The sequence below is a fragment of the Rhopalosiphum maidis genome, chromosome 2, assembly GCF_003676215.2.
Source record: "Rhopalosiphum maidis isolate BTI-1 chromosome 2, ASM367621v3, whole genome shotgun sequence".
Taxonomy (NCBI): domain Eukaryota; kingdom Metazoa; phylum Arthropoda; class Insecta; order Hemiptera; family Aphididae; genus Rhopalosiphum; species Rhopalosiphum maidis.
The window spans coordinates 50,315,328-50,336,564 of record NC_040878.1 but is presented as its reverse complement, the minus strand read 5'-3'; the positions used below and the strand labels follow the sequence as shown (position 1 = coordinate 50,336,564).

Sequence of the window (21,237 nt, the reverse complement as noted above, 5' to 3'; positions counted from 1 at the left end):
TATAATAAATTATAAGATTTAATTACATGGTTTATAAATAGTTATGTAATTATTTAATTTTATTTATATTTTTAAATTCTGAATGAAACAGTGAATGTATTGATTTTACAATGATGACTTTTTTTGTTTTTTCTGTGTCTATAAACACTTTTTAGGGTTTACTGCTTCGATTATTAAAAATGAGCGTGCTATCTGGTATAAAATTGGATCTAGTTGGTAAAAGTAAGAGATTCTTAAAAGTAAATTTTATAGTCGGGGAGAATAAAAAAAAAAAAATAAAAAAAAATAGGGATTTTTACGCAAATCCAATTGTTGACAAAATGGATTCTATTTTTTTGACATAATTCAAAAACGAATAACTATATAGATACTTTAAATTACCACCAAATATTTAAATTATATACATATAAAACTATAAAACCAAATAAAATAAATAGTAATAGTTATATTTAAAAAAAAAACATATTCTATTTAACCTTTTTAGGTTTGTTTTTCATATACAATAATACGAATATAATTGAATACGAATCTAACACAAAATAGTAACTCACTCGACGCCTAATGTACAGGCGTACAGCAGAGGCCAAAGGCTAGCTCACTTATTTTTTATTGCTTAAATCACTATTACCAGTAAATTAATAATGTATAATTTTTAATATTTTTTGGCCATATTTAAAGTCTTAATGAAACTTTCTTTCTTATTATGAAATTTCAATGTGCTCAAATGTATAAACCGATCTGACTAAATGTGATAATTAGACGCACATGAAAATGTGCCAGAGTCCAGATTATGCTGAAATAACAAATTTTAATTACAATTTCAACTTAGTAGAAACTTTGTGACTTGACTGATAACATTCAACGCAGTGCTTAAAACATATATGACATAATTATATATATATATATATGTGTGTGTGTGTGTGTGTGTGTGTGTGTGTGTGTGTGTGTGTGTGTGTGTGTGTGTGTAAATAAGTGTTTAAATATTAGTTATTATATTTACTTACTATGCAAATATTGTTTTAATTAGGAACTAAATATTATTGATTGTTATTTATAGTATATAGTTGCTAACCCTGCGATATATTTTAAACCTATGTTTGCTTTTGGTTTATAACTTATGTTACAACTATAACTAAAACACAATAAGGGGGAGTTTATAAATATTGTGTACTAACTATGTTTATTGTGACCTTACGAATATAATATTGTGATTGATTAAATTAATTATAAATAACAAATAATAAAATAAATATTAATAAACGATATTATTATACACAGGCGATAGGTGGCACAATTGAAAATATTATTATTATTATATTTTAGGCCTATAGCCTTATCCCTTTATGGCCATAGTAACTATAAATAATTTAGTTAACGTCATTAATATTATTGTACATTGTTCAACACATTTTCCTACCTATTTTGCTGGTGTATTAAAATTTAAAATAGTAAAATACTATTGATAAACTACTATATAGCGCATATATATATATATATATATATAGTATACATAGTTTACGTAACGAATAAGTTAAAATATACGCGATTGTGTATACTTGTTTATACAGCTCTACACGGTCCGTTATTTTAAAGATCGGACCGGACTTAAAATTTGAGGAAGGGACCGAATTCGGACCAGACCACACTTAAAAGTTTAATAGAAGACCAAATTCGAACCGAGCCATGGCTACTTATTATTTATAGACCGGGCCGGACCAGTTATTAAATTTATTCATATAGAGTAGACCGGGACCGGACTGTCGGTTCGATCTTAAAACATTTCGGACCGTTAACGGACCGGATCGTAAGGTTCAGTGATTATTAGCTTAGACTGGACAATGATGCGTTTTGTATTACAATGGAAAGATATTGCTTTTGAGTGAGCTATCTATAGTATTTGTAATCAATGGTATTACGTAAAAATAACTTACTTAGATTTTAAGAACCGTGATTGGGACCAAATCGAGCCGGACTGAACTATTTTCATTTTTTTTTTTTTTTCGAAACCGAAAGGGACTGAAAATAATGCATTTTATCTGAGGACTGGACTGAATTACTCCTTACGGGCCAAACCGTGATTCATAGTTTATGTATGTTAGGATCGGACTAGACCGGACCATGGTCTGGTTCGGTTCGGACCGGACTGATTAAGACTGGACCATGCAGAGTACTAAGTCCTGTTACTTGATTATTAGATTTTGATTTTAATTTCCCATTCTACTCAACTTTTAATGTGTCATGCATAACGGTGTTTAATTATTTATGTATGTAGAAAAAAAGTCTGTGTGAATATTTGGTCTCTGCAATGTAAAATAGTTTGCGCCACTACTAATTAAGGCAGATCCAGATATAATTATCATTCTATGGAGGGCTGTCAACCACAGATTATATTATATCAAATCATGATAATACGTCGTAATAGCCAACTATAAAAGTAAAGAAAAGTTATACGTAAAGGAAGTAAACTTTAATCTGTTTGGATAAATTGTATGAAAACTCAAATCCAGTTTTTGATAAACCTATGTACAACTTGTATAGTACACTAAATTGGATCAAATATTTTAATTGGAAAGTTCAAGTTGAAATAACTGGAGTATTATAATCTAATTTAAAGAACATCATATGTTAAGAAGTTTGTAATCCTTAATTAATATTATAATTTTACAAGGATGAACATATTAATTGTATTTAGTTAGCAACTGCAGCATACTAACTGAATACAATCAATAATAATTGCGGATAAATGAATAATGCTATTTGTCAAACTTATATCTAATAATAGTTATGACCAGAATATTAAACTTTGTACATTTGATTAAATAGAATATTCAATTATTTTAAATATTATATGATAAATGATTAATTCGCATCAATATTAAATAGTTTCTTGCATGAAAGATATAGTGTGAAGTTAATATTGTATTAAACATTTGATTCATTCTGTTCATATTAATTTGAACTTTAACAAAGTATTCGCAGTGTTCAACTGTTAAAAAAAAAGTTTATTTACTTTATATAATGAAATTGTCTAAGACAATGAACATAACGATAAATCATAATAAAGAATTTCTTTGCTATTGAATAAATGAAGTTTTTTGTTATATACTTTAGAGTAAAATATTTTAAAATTAATTGGAAAAATTATAAAACTTATATCAATTACATGGAATTTAACAATGCTAATATTTTAGCTTATAAAACGAAATGGGTACTATAAGTCAGTTTTAAAATACAAATTAAATATAGTTACACATTTACAAATTTAAAATACAGCGAAACTTAAAAATACCAAACACGAAATCCCCGAAATTTTGTCTGCTATTTAGAGGTACCTATCCACTATTTAGGAGTGTTAAAGAAGGTTTCACTGTATATCACATTTTATAACTTTAAAGATTTTCCCATATTAATATCTTATTTTCCAGTTATAATTAATATCAGTATTTTGTTATTGTTTTTAATTTATTATTATTTTATTTTGTATTACTGTTTAAACAAAATTTAATCATACGAATATTTAATACAATTACTGCAGAGAGCTAATTTTTGTAAAAGATATTTTAGTGTTTGAATAGTAGACTTTCAAGTACTCTGCCTACATATGAAATAATTTTGTAAAAAAAAACAAATATTTTTTTTTTATATAATTATACGTCATTTTTCAGGTTTTTCGCACCTTTATAGATACGTTTAGAACACAATAATATAATAATATATGTATATTAAATTAATAATGAATAAGCTGTAACGTTTCTTTATTGATTTTATGTATTATAAGCCAACAGTTAACCGACTATAGCACTTGCCGCTTATATCAATTTTACACGTTGATTAATGTCAAAGGCATATAATTGTTATGTCCTTTAATGACGAAATTATGTTATTACTTAAATATCACTTGAATTATTAAATTTAATGTTTTAAGACATCTAAAGTTTATATGTTTATATCGTACTCGATATGATTTAATTAGTCAGACATTTCTACGTCTATGTTGTTTATGACTACTAAGCTAGCATTGTTATAATAATTATTGATCAGTATATTAAAACGTATTTTTTTAGTAAATTTTTTTTACAATATTTAGGCATTTAGAGATATTTAGAAATTTTCGATTATATTTTCTGTATGTATAGTAATTTTATACGATTGAAATTGCAATACATAACCAATTAATTAAGGAACGAACCTATAGTAGGCATACGATACACATAAACCATGTTTATGCACCAATAAATTAATGTAATATAATACCTGAAGTATAAGTACTTGATGTGTTTTGTTAGGTATTGGCTTATATTCATATATATAATCACTTTATAGACTGTAAAGGTTTGTTTGTGTGTTTTTGAATAAAATAATTTTACCTTTATTGGGTTAAACGATTCCGGGACTTCGGGCACAAGTACAAAGGTAAATATATTAAATATGTTTAGAAAAAACATTGTCTGGCTATTCTAAAAAGAAAAAAACCTACACAATATAAACGCATACCTCGAAAGGGAGGTACTACTATTGATTGAATACCCGTCGTTGTCATCGAAAGTTTTGCAGCACAAACACAATATAACCAGAATTCATTACTAATGGTCGAATATAAACTGACGAGACAAAATATGTTTTTCAGCAATCGAAATCAATACAAAAAAGTTTATAAATAAATGATTATGTAAACTGCAAACTATATCCAGCACTTGACACGCGGCTATGGCCGCAACGGGGATAAAAACAATGTCAAACTTCGAAATTATTTATCCCTTGTCGTTGAAAAAAAACTTAAGTTTTTAATACTCCAATAAAAAAATGTCCAAGAATATATCCAATTATTATTTATTTATTTACAACTGATGGTTTGATTGGAATTAATTGTTTTGGGTGACACAAAATACTACTGAATTATATGGAGTCATTAAAATATTCATCATACACTCGTGGACATGGTTATAATAATAAACAGGCGATGTTAATTGAACATTCCGTGTAAAACGAATTATATAAACAGTATTTAACGTTTAGAAAAACCATACAATACTATGCAGTGAATCCTCTCTCAATAACGGACACCACATACAGGTGAGTTTAACAATGGTATTCCCTACTGGGAGAGTTTCCTGGTATTAGAATGGTATATTCTCCATTTCTCCCACCCACTGTTGAGAATGTACGGTCCGTAAACGAGGTTTCACCGTATCAGTAACACATATTTTAACGACCCAAATTATATTACTATTATATATATAAATTGGTATACACACAGAGTTTCACTAAAACGCAGGTTATTATTAGAATCGAAACCTACCTCAGTACCAATGAAACTCACACTATAGCGTGTAATAAGTATACAATATACGATTTGTGTGTCACAAATATATAAAAAATAATATAGGTTGGTATCTTATGTTTTTTTAGTGAAACTAATGCAATAATGCTGCGAAAACTTTAAAAGACTAAAGTTATTTTTTATCATATTAAATATATATATACACACATATTATATTGTGAGGACCTAATTTAAAAATCTCTATGCATAAAATAGCACTTAAAAACCCCGTTTATATATAAGTATACAAGACATTTCGCAATAGGTGTAATCAAATCATTTAAGCTGTTCGCTGCGAATATTTGATTACTGAAACACGAAACAAATTTGCAGTAGGTATACCTTTGAACAAAAGTCTGTTTTTTAATATAAGCGCGAAAAACCCATTTTTTTCCAAATGACTTTATTTATTTATTATATACACGAGGTTTTTAAAATAATTTATTTATAAATAAGCTTTAAAAATAAGAAACATGACATCGCATGCAATTTCATAAAGTTATGATGAAAATATAACGGTTTAAACCTTTAGTATCTACTTACATATTATGAAACACTACTGTGGTTTTATACTTTTGTATTTATCATAATATATAGTTTAAACTTTACGTTTACACTTAACGTTCATACGATGAATTACACGACGCTAATAATTCCTATCTGTTCACTAGTAGTAACGTACAAAATGTCTTTATTTTTTGTTGTACCGCCAAACGATCGCGTTTATCAAATTGTATATTACATTGCTTTAGAAATTATTTATCGTTTTACGCGATAACTCGTCATCGTTAACAAGATATTGCGGTGTTCTGCAACTTGTGATAGCGTTTATTCAAAGAAGAATATATATATATACACGCATACATATTATAGTTCGACGAGGATATCAAAACAATAATCGTATTAAATCCATATTATCATAAGTGTACATTATTACCTGTATAATATTATACTGAGCGATTTTTAGATACAGAAATATAATGGAAAATTATATATTACGGTGTAAGGGCGAGAACATTTTCAAGAGACGCGTACATATTATATTGCCAAGTAATTTATTTTCGGATTACATGCGCGGCGGTAATTTTTCATATAATATTATTATTATTGTAACAGCAATACGCTGCACCGGGATCAAGATATTTTCAACGAAATCGGTAGTAATGATGGTAGGATAAAATAAACAGTGATATCGGTTTTAAACATATCTTTTCTTTATTTCTATCGATATTCCCTTGACGGCGACGGCGGGTCGAATCCGTAAACCGAATCATCGGTCGTCATACGTGTATCATAGACGTGCGTCTGTAAAAAAGGAATAACCGATAAGACGCGTCTACGTTTTGAATATATATATAAGTATATACGCACACCAAAGTTGTCCCATAACTTACTATACGACGAGACTGCGCTATTAAAATATATTTCATAAACATTATGTACAGCGTCGTACTTAAGCCGCTGGCGGGCTTTTCGTAAACTCCGATATTATTACGCGCGATGTATTTACACTCGAACGCGCTGACGAGGTGCAAAAATAATTATTTATTACGCACTCTGCAGTTATACTCGTATGTGTACCAACAGTGAGTAGTCGGTGGATATAGATGAGGTCTCTCGTCGTGTCGCATTAGAGCCCCTCTAAACAATCTAATTCACTGGACGAGTCGACGATTTACGGGGCACGGCAATAGCGGAAAAAATTGTACCACCGTGCCCGCGTGCTTACCAATGTGTGCACTATAATATGAGTAGGTAGGTAGGCACCTGATATAAGCATATAATCGGAGTTCTGTTGGTACCGAGGCACATTATCTGGTCCCCAGTTCAAATTAACATTAAGGCTATCGAAGCTTAATATGTAGAATATATGAAAACGTATTATAATGTGTGAAGTTTATGTATAAACGTTAAATTCTAACTTCGAAATTCTAAAATATTCCAAATGATTCTTAATTTTTCGTATAAATCTACTAACTCACTAGTGGAAGCTGTTAAAGGAGAACGATTCTTTAGAACGTGCTCACTGGTTCAACTTTTTATTGTATCGAAACATTTGTATTCATCAACCTTTTCGACGTAGGACTTATGGGGAAAAAATATTAATTAACGTTAACAACCAAACGTGTTAATTTATAGTAATGAAAAAAATATTTTCGATTTTTGAATAATTTTGATTTTGAGGTGTTAAATTAATAAAATCAAAAACTTTTCCTTTGTATGGTATTCTAGAAAAGAAACTAATAAATTATATAAATATCTAAAATGACGAAAAATATAGAGTGCTCCAACAGCCTTGGTTATAATACATAACTCTATGTAGGTAAAGGCGACAATCACAAAGAACCAGCCTAACTAAATCCGCCTAACTAACCTATCATAACGCCGAAGAAAATATTCGTAGATGTAGTTCACTGGTGCGTGCTAACAGATTGTGGGGCAACGTTTTAAATTTTGTTAGAATATTTTTTCAATATTACACTAATATAACATAATATTCTTTTTCTATTAATTTCGCACACCGCGGAGACGGGTTATTGCGGATGCGGAATAAAAAACGCCACTACCCTCCCACCATTACCGGAGCTCGTCAAGTGCTCCACGGGGTAGTAAGTGGGCTGAGGGGTCGGGGAGGCTATGCAACACAGAAAACGCCCCGCCCCGTTCGCACCCCCGGACACTCGCAATCGATACAGATATATATATATATACATATAAATACAACGTTCGAGAATATTATTATTATATGAATGTTATGCCGTTATCAGCGGGTTGTTGTTATATACATATAACCATCGTTATCCTGAGAGTTTTTCGCGTCAGAGATCGGTCGAAAAGGCTTATTTTGTTGAGAGAGTAAACGACTGTGACGATGACGGCAAAGAGGAAATCTCGGACGAGTAAATGCGTACACGGCGCAGAGACTTAATAATATATATTTTTATTGTATCATAATATAATATCGGATATCGTGTGGCGAAACTACTGAATCGAATGGTGGATGGTAGGGGGGCTATATTATTATTATAATAGTAAAAATAGTTAAGTAGGTAAATAGTATAGGTATAACATGGTTGCTACTGTTTGGTATTTTTTATTTACCGGACAAATTCAATTATTTTTTTGAATCGAAAAAAAATAGTTCCGTTAAATTTGTTGTTCGGAAAAACCGCTTAAAACTTCGAAAGTTACTCGCATTAGTATAATTTAAAATATTCGATTTTCTAAAGAGTCATCTAAACAAAAAATCCTTCAAAAAAATATTAGTCACTATTTAGGTGTTAGTTTATCTAAGTACGTGTGTGAAACGACAAAGGGCAGTTTTAATCCAAACAAAATCGATATCGTAATGATCGATAAGCCGTTTACAGTTACGGTCTTTATTTGACGGTCTAATCGGGGTAGGGGGAGAGATCCGAAAAAGGTTTTACGTCCGACGTATAGCGATGGACGTGCCGTGTTGACTTGGCGAACGAGTTTGGTGGGTTAGTGGGTCGGGTGGGTTCTCCCGGAAACCGGTTACACGCACCCAAGACCCCAGCTGGAGCCGCGTACCTGAGCCGAAGTCTTGCCGGACACGGAAGAATGGGCCGACTTGGACGGCGACTTGATGGTGAACCCGCCGTTGGCCGAGCTCTTCTTCCGGTCGTTCGACGTCCGGCCGTCGGTCGACGAACACGACGACGGCGGCCGCGACGGCTGCTTAACCAGCCGCAGACTGGACGACGCTCCGTACGCAAACCCGTCCCTCGGCACCACCGTCACCACCACGGACGCCTTTCGGCCGCCGCCGCCGCCACCACCACCGTCGTCTCGTCGCGGCATCAGAGGCATTTCCAAGTCATCGCGGTCGTCCCCCATGGCGCGCCGCGGACCGGAAACCCCGTCCGGACGGCGTAGGTACACTATGCTATACTGTTATCGTAAAATTGTCCAGGTGTCGCGACGGCCTGTGTGTGTGCGGCGCGCGCGCTCGCGGTGCACTTTCGGCGCGTTCGGCGCGGCAAACGGCACTCGCGCGACCCGACGCCCGCCGCGAGAACCCAGCAATGTGTCAGCCGCATCGCGCACGCGAGCCTACCGCTTGACGGCGACCGCGGCGGTGGCGGCGGTGCTCGTCGCGCGCGCTCGCCAGAATCGCGCAGTGTGACCACGGCGACCGGCGAGCACGGTAATCGATCCCGTGAAACGATTACCGCGGTGACGGTATGATAGCTAGGGCTGGGATTTTAATGCTTTGTCATAGTTTCACGGCGTTTAGAAATCGCGTATAGCAAGCTCCGTCAGTGCAAAACTCGTCTCAGAGTCCCGCGATATCTATCCGTTATTTTTAAGACAAATTTATGCAATTTTTTTGAATATTTTACACGATTCGAGTGATGATAAATTCAAATTTATTTTACTGAAGCGAACGTAAATTACTGGTGCATAAAATGTATTGTTGTGAAAAAAAATAATAAACAGGATAATATTAATAAAGGGCGGCATTCGTGGTGGTTAGTCAAACGTGAAGTAGTCTCCGTCGTCTGCCGTTTTAATATTTGCAAATAATTATAAAGAGTAACGCTATACCTACCAATAATTCCATTTTAGCGTCTGTGCATTCGAAACTTGTTTTCAGGAAAAAAATCACCATTGTTCACGGTTCCGTTGCGTATTATTTTTTAAACCGTTTTTTTCACATTTTCAAAACGTATTTTTATCGTGAATATTTTAAGATGCAAACGGCATTTTCGTATACGTATATTTTTTCGGGATTAAGACCATCATTGTTAAGACTAGTATACCGAAATCACGACTCTAATGAATAATGAACGCGGTCGATGACACGGAGCCCCCCGAGGCACCTTTGATAATTTCAAAAACGGTCGGTCGGATCATCGGGGCAGTCGGAAAGCTCCGCGCCGGACGCGGATAAATAATGAACGTACGGCCGATTGAGCGTTTCCCGTCTGTCGCGAGGAAGGGGGGTAGGGTCGTACGGTGACTTAAAATGCAGTCGGTCCGGCTTTAACTGTACGTCGTTTAAACATCACCGAGAACATTAATAACAATAATAATACATCATTACAGTCGCCGTCGTCGTAATGCAATACTGTCGTAAAAAAGGTCGTGTTTGTATGTGTGTTTGAGCGGATTCGTTACGTCGTAAATACGTGATATGGCGACAGAACTGGACGCGCATTTATTGTTTTTGCCATTAAGTATTAACCCGTCGGATTTTCCTATTGCGCTTTTTTTTTTTTATTTTCTTTCACTACTACGTACGTGAGTTAACATCATACACGAGCGGAGTCAAATGTTGTGTTCAAATTATAATATGCAAAATCTTAATCGACCTTTTTTTTTTGGGGGGGGCACTTTTAACTCTACCCCTTTTCACGTTATCATATAGTTTGTAGGTACTTTACAGACGTCAACGACGTTTAAAATTCCCAGTATATTACAAAATAACCGGGAAAAATAATAATAAAATAAAGGAGAATCGAATATTTTTATTCAAATCAAATTTTCAACAAAATTAGATTTATTTTTTTGGTTAACCTCGAAAACAAATAACTGTATAGATGCTTAAAACATATTCTCCCAATATCTATAAGATCGTTTTCAATAAAAAATAAAATTCTCTATTTTAACTCTTTTTCAGGTATAGGCATTTTAAATATTTCCCTTTTGTTTTTATTTTTAAATAATGCCGATAAAAAATTATTCGCTGATTAAAATCCTAGAAAATTTAATATAAGATTCCATATGAGTCTTAAATTTTCAAATGTTTAAACTATTTTAAGAAATTCATAAAAATGTATATTTTTATACCTAAGATTTTAAAATTGAATAATATGAGGTTCTTTAAACATTATGCAACTTTTATAAAAAAAAAAAATGTCCACCGGAAAGTCAAATTAATTTTTAATGAAGGTTTAAAGCTAGTTATTTTGTTGTGGTCCATACCATGAATAAGTACTGTAGATGCTTGAAATATTTTTCAAATATTTATATTAGTATTTCCCACATAAAGTACAATTTTCTAAATATTTTAACTATTATTGAGTTATTTATGGACATTTTGAATTAATATTTTTTTTATAAAATGTATAATTATTTAATAACGATAGAAAACTATTCATTGGGTCAAAATTCTTGAAAATAGAATTTAAAATCTCACAGTAGTTGTTCTTTCTTATATATATATAAAGATATTCAAAAAACATCACCGCAATTCATTTTTATAAGTATTTGAATTTCAAATATTAACAAAAATTTGCAAATTTTTTTGTACTTAAAAATGCATAAAATATGTATTTTTATAGTTAATGCTTGAACATTTAATACAAACTCTTAAAACTAAAATAAAAAAGTCTAAAAAAATATATACATAGTTTTTTTATAGACATTTCAAGTTGAAATATTTCAATAATATACTATTGAATTCATATTTAACTTGTCCGTCAGTGACTCACTCGATACCTATTATACAGCAACAGCAGACCAGTATCCACTTCATAGCCTTTTTAAATCCATATTTAATTTTAAAAAAAATTGGCTTGGTGTCCCTTAGACCCCAATTTAAATCAACCTTTTTATTGAATACGAAAGCATGTAGCTGCAATACGACATTTGATAAGTAAGTTTATCACGTACAGTTCCTACAAACATTTGTTTATTGACGAGAAAAAAAATATATATAAATATCTAGATTAGCGTGTATAGGTACATTTTTGTTGATATTTTATCAATGTTATTATAAAGAATATTGCATTATAATTTGTTTTCATATCTTAGGTTTTTCGCGGAGATTTAAAAGTTGTAATCACTGTATTGCAAAAATAAAAACCAAACTTCGTTTTCGGGTTTCCAAGTTAGTGGTTTATTTTTCTCTCATATATCATACAAACTCCTTAATAACTTCGCGATTAACCATAACAGTGCGAATAATGGACGACATACAAGATACAACAGGGTATATACCTATTACTTATTAATATTATCATTATTATTAGTGATATTGTTATTACGCATACCCCCACACATTCACATACCCTAACGGCTAACGGCTAACTCACATATACACACATATTATATTGTATAATGTATAGACGCCGTGTCGTAATAACGTTACGGACATACTGTTGGCACGGTTCGCACAATTTTAACACCAACATTTCGTAACGGTCTGATAGACTTTATACGATCTGCATTATAGTAAAACTAATGAAGACTAAAGCATTTCCGAGGGCGTTATGAAGTGTGTACGTTTTACGAACGGATTGTACATTACCATCACTTTATGCATAATAAATGTCCGGGGTAATTGATAGGCTGATCGACCAAATTTGCACCTCCATAATATTATTATAATGAGTATGCAGCCACTCAGACTCAGATCATCAGATCTAACATAAGTACTTATATAACCATTGGTAAGTAATTATATATTTGTATAGTAGTACTATATTTTTATCTCGTTTTTATTTCTATATACGTACAATAATATCATATTATCGTTATTAGATGTTATTATATTTTTAAAATAAAAGTATGATCGTCAAACTATTACATCAGGGCCATCAGGTCAATCACCGACGACTGAATAAACGTTAAAAAAAAATTTATATTTATGACTATGTAAATACTATGTATAAATATTATATATTATATGCTGGGCTATATAGTAAATTATATTACTGAAGTTAATAGTAGTTTATTTGTGTGGTTCGTTTATTGCGTGACGGGTCAAATCCGTCATTCAGACTACAAATGAGAAGACGTGTAATCATATAAAATATTAAGTATGCTATTCCAAAGAATAAGAACTACGCTGAAAAAACGCATGTTCAACGCCGTAATTTTTGTTGATGAATATACTATAATATTACAGACGTTGGATCGTGTTTAGCTGAAAGACAGGATTGAGCTATCAAATGAACCACCTGTTTACTGTTAAAAGTTATAAATTATTACCACAATTCATATAGTATATGAGGTGTGAACATTATACATATGTGTAAGTACTAAAATATTATGTACATGTTTTAGAAATATAATGTAATATATTATATCATACATACAAACATTCAGCCTATTTGTAATTTTTTATTCACTCGCTAGTAAGACGAGCTCTATATTTATTTGAAAACAACAATATCATAAAGTGTATAAAACGAAAAACAGCGGTATGAATGTCATTTCATGAAAATATAATACAGTATTATTATTAAAATATACAGTTTAACTTAACTAGTTTTTCTCGAATCTCATATTTATTTATTCATTTATTATTCATACGTATTAATCACAACATATATTTCTTAATGTGGTTTAGAATTTAACTGTAGTTTGTGAACAAATACTCGAGTTAACAGTCTCATAAATATTTTATGCATAACAACAACAGTCCTTAGAGGTTATCCAATAAAAGCTAAAATAAAAAAAAATACGGATACAGCATAATATTGGCACAGAAAATAAGTTCACCCGAGTCAAATGAACCATAAAATAAAGTAACTAAAACGCATTAAATGTAATAGTTTCAATTTAAAACAATAAAATAATTAGTACAATAGTTGTTTCAGATAGTGATCTCATATAAACTGTAAAGTACAAATCAGTATATGATAATTTATACGCATTACGGCGGTAGATTTTATTCAGTTTTCTTATAAACAAAATTTTAGCAAATTAATGCTGACAAACGATCGCTTCACATGATTTTTTTACGTTTATGTGCAAAATAAAGGTACTAGTTTTCTTACAAATTGCGTCAAAAGTTATACATAGGTAAAAGTTTTATACCAGTATGGCAGTATATTATACTATATTATAGTGTTGAAATATTGTGTTTGCCTTAATTTGACAAAGACAAGTTGTTTTACAATTCAATAACTCGTAATAATATAGTAATATACTATAATACTATTATGAATTATTCAAAATATCTTAACACAAAGGTAGTATAAAAAAAATGTATTATATAAAAATTATATAATATGGTGATACTTTTTAATATTATTATTAGATAATCGCCTGTAAGTTGTGTCACATCTGTTCAGGACATGTCAACACCGAAATTCTACTTAAATATTATTAATTATTGATAAGGTATATTCTATACAATTTCGTTTAGGTAATTCAGTTATACAGTACTACAAATTGTTATATAACAAAATAGTTATATTATTAATAATAAAAAAAAAAAACATTCTTTATTTAACAGTTTACCAACTGTGATTATTTCATTGAGATTTGATTTTTGGACTTTTGAAAAACAGTATTAGAACACATATATTAAAAATATTTTCCAGGGTCCAAGTTCCATTTATTCAGTTTATTGCCGTAACAACTGACTTTATTGTTCTCAAAATAATAATAATTGTATACCTATGTTACATCGTGAGTATTCGTATTAATTAAAATACTATCTGATTTAAAATAATTTAAACCTATTATACTCGTACACGAGCAATGAGAATAAAACAGTGAAATTAAAATTAAAGTTGATATTAAATTTACTATTAAAAAATATAATTTAATTGGTGACCGTAAAAAAAACCAATAAACTCACACAAAAAGCTTGATAAAATATTTATATTAATCTATTTATGGATGGAATTAATTTATAAGTTTATTTATTGGTACATCTAATATACTTTTATAGTATAGGTACTCTAATAAAGCAATAACAAGCAAGATCAATGATCTCACTACTTTGATTTAGTATAATATTCAATTTAATTTGTACTATAATACTTAACATTTCACCTTTATTTTTATTTTACCTTTTTATAAAATCATAATTTTTAAATAACAATATTTTTATTTTTTAAGAATTTAACGGGCTTTTTATGTATATAAAGTATACATTAATGTATAAGTACTCGGTATTGAAATATTACTATTATTATTGTAGGTAGATAAAGTCATTTGAAATTTAAAGTAATGGTAATAATATGTGAGAGGATAAGTAAAAATGTGTACGAAAATAAAGTGAGTTCTTTAGCGCTTCGCAATTCTTGTCTCGACTCTAAGTGATTTATTGCGGGTAAACCAATAGTTTATTATTTATATATCCATATATCAACATTTTAATACAAAAAAATATATATCTATTTGCAGAAATCTGAATGAGAATATAAGTGACTATTTTCAAACAAAAATAATCATTTTTACAACTTTCTATAAAATAAAAATCAAATATAAAAAGTAAAAAAAAAACAAATTAATAATAAGTATACATTTTTGGAAATATTTATAAAAAAGAATATAATTATTATTTTTAAGTATAAAAATAAATTATTCATTTTTTAATTAATTAAAACTTTACAGAACAAAAAATAACATTTTAAAATTTGAGTTTTTAAATACTATGGATTTTTCATTTGAACATTAACTATTTTGTTATTATTATTGTATATTATTATTTATTATTATTTAAATATCAGTTATGAGTAGGGCTAGGATTTCTATGCATTTGCATGTTTTTTCTTTAAGTCCAAATTGATAGATTGTTAGCTGATATCTGCACAATTTAGCTTATTCTTGATTAAATAGTACAGTTTTTGTTTTGCATATTTTTGCATATTTTGAATATAATGCATATAATTGCATATATATACATACATTTTTGAGAATCTTGTTATTTACCAAATTTTAAATGGTATTTATTTAATGAACGTCTATAACTATTGGTTTATTTGTCGAATTATCGTAAATATACTATCTATTTAAACTAAAATGAACTTAATACTAAGGAAAAATAAGATATTCAAAATATTTCTAAAAATGTGTAACATTATAAACGGTGAATATAAAACGGAAGAAAAAGTTATTAATATTATTTTAAATCCAGGACAAATCACGCCATTTCAATATACTCCAACAACATCGTGTGATGCAGAAAGAAGTTTCAGCCAATATATACCATTGCCATTTGTCAACAATTGTTTACATTTGAAAATTTAAAACACCATAATTTAATGTAATAATATTAACTAATATTAAAAAAAATATATTTTTGTATAATTCAGTAAATAAAATGCATATTTTACAATATTTTACTGCATAGAAATCCTAGCTCTAGTAATGAGTTTTCAAATATTAGTTGCGTTTCTTATCAAATGCAATATATTCTGTATATTATTTGTACATGACCAAATCCTTAATCATCAATTTTTCTAAATAACACATTTAAAAGTGTACTAATTGTTTTATAATTTAATTGTTTTTTTTATTTTATTTTATAATATAAATGTTAAATGCAGAATAAAACAGTTAATATACAATGTACCTACCCTATAATATAAATACAACAAATGTATATTTTAATAAAGAAATAACTTGTTTATTCTTAAATTCATAATATTATTTAAATTTTAACAATATTATTTTCTTTTAGAGTATAAAAATAGAGAACAATGTTGATTATGTGATTTCACTTTGTACATTAATGGGATTTGTTTTGTTCAAATTCTCGCGTGAAAAAATACATTTGCATATAAACAACAATTCTAAAAATGTATGCTAATTATAATAATTCTATTGAAAATGTGAATGGTACAATGTCTGTAAAGTGTACAATACAAATATTTATGAGTATGGTTGAAAAAAACTCAATTACCTATATACTAGGTCAATTTTTGTAAACAAATAAAATAATAATATGTTTAATAATCAAAAATAATTACAAAAGAATTAATCAAGTGCACTTATAAAATAATTTATAATTTATACGAGACAGACAATTAGGTGGTGAACAATGCCTGTAATGTCAATCTTGACACACTCGTGACGTCCCATACGTCGTTTATGTACACTCATATTTAAATCATTGATCAAATTGCATACCATTGTATTCATTGAAAAATTAAATATTTACATATTTGCTACCATTAATAATTAGTTTACGTAATTACTGTTACAAGACCGAGACGTACATTTATTTATTACGTTTGAAACGAAGAGTAATAACTAATAAGTAATAACTAATAAATAAATATTTGATATTAATTTCTCCAGGTGTATTTGGGTTGAACAGGCATTAATTAATTTGAACTAAAAGATCCATATAATCTTTAGGGTGTACACTTCAAGAGTACAAAATCTTTAATAAATTATGGTTATTGTTTTATTTTTTTCCAATTATCTATGTGATTACTTTTTAAATTTTTTTTATTATTATTATTATTCAACGATATTTTATTCACATTTTTATCTGTATAAAACTAATGACAAATTACATTATTGATTCAATTAATTGATTTGAATAATAATGCGCAATGCTAGTAACAAAATAAAATGAATTAATTAATAATTAAATGACAATAATAACATACAGATATTAGCAGTAATCTTGTTTTGGAAAGACAATTCAATCAAAACAATTTTTAACGATTATTTTTTTTCTAATGAGCTCCGTAGGTATATCCATGAAATATTCCAATTTACGCGTAAACAATATTAAATCGTGATATTTTATAAAATAAGAGTAAGTTACTATCGATATAAATACGACAATATTTAAATCATATAAGTAACTAAGAAATCTAACGTATAAAATACGAATTACGAATAATGTGACCTGTGATAGCTGTCGAATAATATTAATAATATAACAAGGGCGCTATACAGTGGATTCTATTATGTGTCCCAAATACCATAAAATATTTAAAGAAAAAAATGAATTTAATAATATGCGGAAGACCTCTCAAATTTCGATATCGAGTATTGGCCAAAGCAATATGGGGATCAATTCAAACTGTATCTCAGAACCTGACGAAAAGGTCACGAGCAGACCAAACATCAATGTCGTATTTTTTCTAAAACCTTTTGAAAGGTAAATATTATTGTATTTTCAGTTTCCTCTCTCCTGTAATTTCCATCAATTCGAACTACTTTTGAATAACCTTATTTGATAAACAGTATATATTTTTATAATATTTAATATAAAGTCAATTTTTGGTAACAAACCTTGATATATCGTATCGATATCACAAATTTAGAAATCGGTCCTCTAAGCTCCAGGTTTTGGATATCTCGAAATTTATATTATTGCGAATTGATTTTGTCCTTGAATTTAAAATTATCGAAAGTGGGTACTATGATAGTATGTACATATATTATATCTATAATAAAGTAATTATTTTTTTGTATTGTTTTAAAATTCAAATGAAAACATTATCAAATTTGATTTGTATGAGCCTAGATATAAACTATATCAAAAACACGATTAAATAAATTTTATTCTAAACAAATAAATAATGCGTAACGATAAATTATTAGATTATTTAAAATTAATGTTAATTAAAAAATATATACAACACACCAATCGAATATTATAACATTATGTGATATGCGTTATTGGGAGTATTATAATTTTAGCATCACGTCATAATATTATTATTATTGTTTTAAAATGATTGTGTAACATGTATGGGTGTACCTAAATTGCCTATATATGTCGCCGTTGAATCAATGGCAAATGATGGTAACTGATAATTATCAGTGATAATAATATTATTTTTCAAACGTTAATTATTTAAATAAACATTAATCAACTTATTGGTTTCCATTTTATTTTACACATAATATTATACGATCATTGTTATTTTATTTCGATTTACACATACGACATGCCGATAGAATACAATGTAAAGGTTAAATATAAAATATTTATCTATCTTTTTTTATAACAACTCTTAGAACTTTACATTTATATGAAATAAAATAAAAAGTTCAATTTTATCAAATTTATAACTTGTCTGTTTGGATCAAATAATAATAATGCCGTTAATTCGTTAATTAGCTATCTAAATATATAATATTTTAGTGCAACAAAAAACAAAATAATAATATTATAAATTATTTTTGAATTTAATTAATTTAAACATCAAGTACGTTTAATTAAATTATACATATATTTTATTACATGTTTTGATTGTAATAAATTATCAATTTTCTCTAAAATGATGAAAAATCCAAGCTATTGTTTTTTTAATATATAATTACGTTTTTTACAGAAAAAAATAAGAAAAAAAATAGATTAACATTGTTAAAACTTTGAAAGCTAACTCGTGCTTTTTTCTTCTTTTTTCAGCAGTTCATTGAGATAAAAAAATACATAATTTATACATATATTTATTTACTTTAAAAAGAGAAAGTACGAAAGTGTAATTCAATTTATTTGAATTCTTGTGACGGGAAGTTTTCAACAGCTTTAAGCTATCTACGCTTAGTGAAATGTAAGCTGTTCGTTGATTGTGCGTCTGGCGGACAGGTGACGCCTCTGTATACGATTTTAAATTCAGTGCAATAATATTTCATATTTTTTATTATTTTTATTATTATCGATAAAATAAAATTTTCTTTTTATTTTGCTTTCTGTTAAATGCTTATCGTGCATTTATAATCGTTATTTTTATGTTTTGTACTTTTAGCACATGATGTTCAGCTGAACAAAAAATATTTAAATATTAACTATAAATTATATAGCTAATATATTTTGAATTGTATCTAAAATGTTTGTATACTATAAACCAATGTAAATGTAAAAAATATACATAATTTTTGACTTAATAATTATAAATAAACGGTAATTATAAAATTAAGTTAGCTATTTACTTCTAACGTTTTCATTTTTTCTATTCATTTAATTTTTTTCTCAATTTTATGTTAAAAACGTATACTAATTTAAACAAAAGATAAAGGATCTTTTTTTTTAAGAGACAGAATTTACTATAGAATAGTTGTCGTTGTTAAGAAAAGATTGAAGTAAATCTACAAAATCCCACTTAATATAATAGTTATGATTTCATCATTTTATCTCAAATCCTTTTTTTGATTTATTTAGTTTACTTGTGTCTTCATTATATATATTAGAAGATTATAGAGCTTTTGTAAATAATCAGTTACACATCAAAATGGAATAAACTGAATTTACTTCACAATCTTTTATAGTGCATAAAACAGAATTTACTGAGATTGTCGACTTTGTTCACATCACATTTTAGAGGTCAAGAAAATATTGAAGTAAAGCCTGTAAAATCCACTTTCTATATAACTGTTTAGATTAAATTGGATAAAAACACGAATAGTAATCCGAATAAATAAAAAAAAAAAAGGATTTGTGGATGACGATCAAATTAAAAAATATATAATAAAGTTAATATTGCTTTTTATAATGCAATAGTTTGTTAATATTCTTATATAATAACTATTCACAATTTTTATAATTTATAGAAACTATTAGTGAATATTATATGTAACCGTTAGCATATTTATTTTTTTCATTAATGGATAGTTAACAAATATCCACATGGCTCCCACATAATTCCAAATAGTTTGCATCATTGGAATTGCTGTACTATTCAATCTAATATACATTTTAATATGCATATTTTATTATTATTCATATTTATATGCGTGTCTACTTATATTTGAATACTACCTAGCTATCAGCAAAGCTGAGCACTAACTAGCTAGAAGGTTTAATGTAACTTTCTTACTTATCTAGTTTGTTTTAATTCATTATAACTTTCTTATTAAACGAGTTAAGTCCACTGCGTAAAATAATCTAATTTAACGCGTTAAAAACAAAAAGTAACTAGTTATTTTTGTAGTCATTATTTTTTTTTTTTTAACAAAACTACTAAAATACTAAATGCTGAATGGGAATTAATAAGTAATAAATATTTAGTACTTTGTGATAATAGACTTTATTTCTTATCAATTCTTATATTTCTTGTGATACACGGCATAAATCACGGATAAATAGGTTCGGTGAAGTTAATACCTTCTTAATAATTTAATGTAATACTTATTTTTTGAATTTCATATTTTATGTTCATACTTTATTGTTTAACTAAAAATGTATTAAATAGTGTATGTTTTTAATTCATAATTATGAGTATGTTATGTGCTGATGG

General features: G+C 28.6%; 1 protein-coding gene across 8 annotated transcripts in view; it reads right to left on the bottom strand.

The window, feature by feature from the left end:
- LOC113551058 (potassium voltage-gated channel subfamily H member 2) overlaps positions 1–21,237 on the bottom strand; it is a 121,557-nt gene that overhangs the window by 18,659 nt on the left and 81,661 nt on the right. The gene's annotated exons all lie outside the window — the stretch shown is intronic.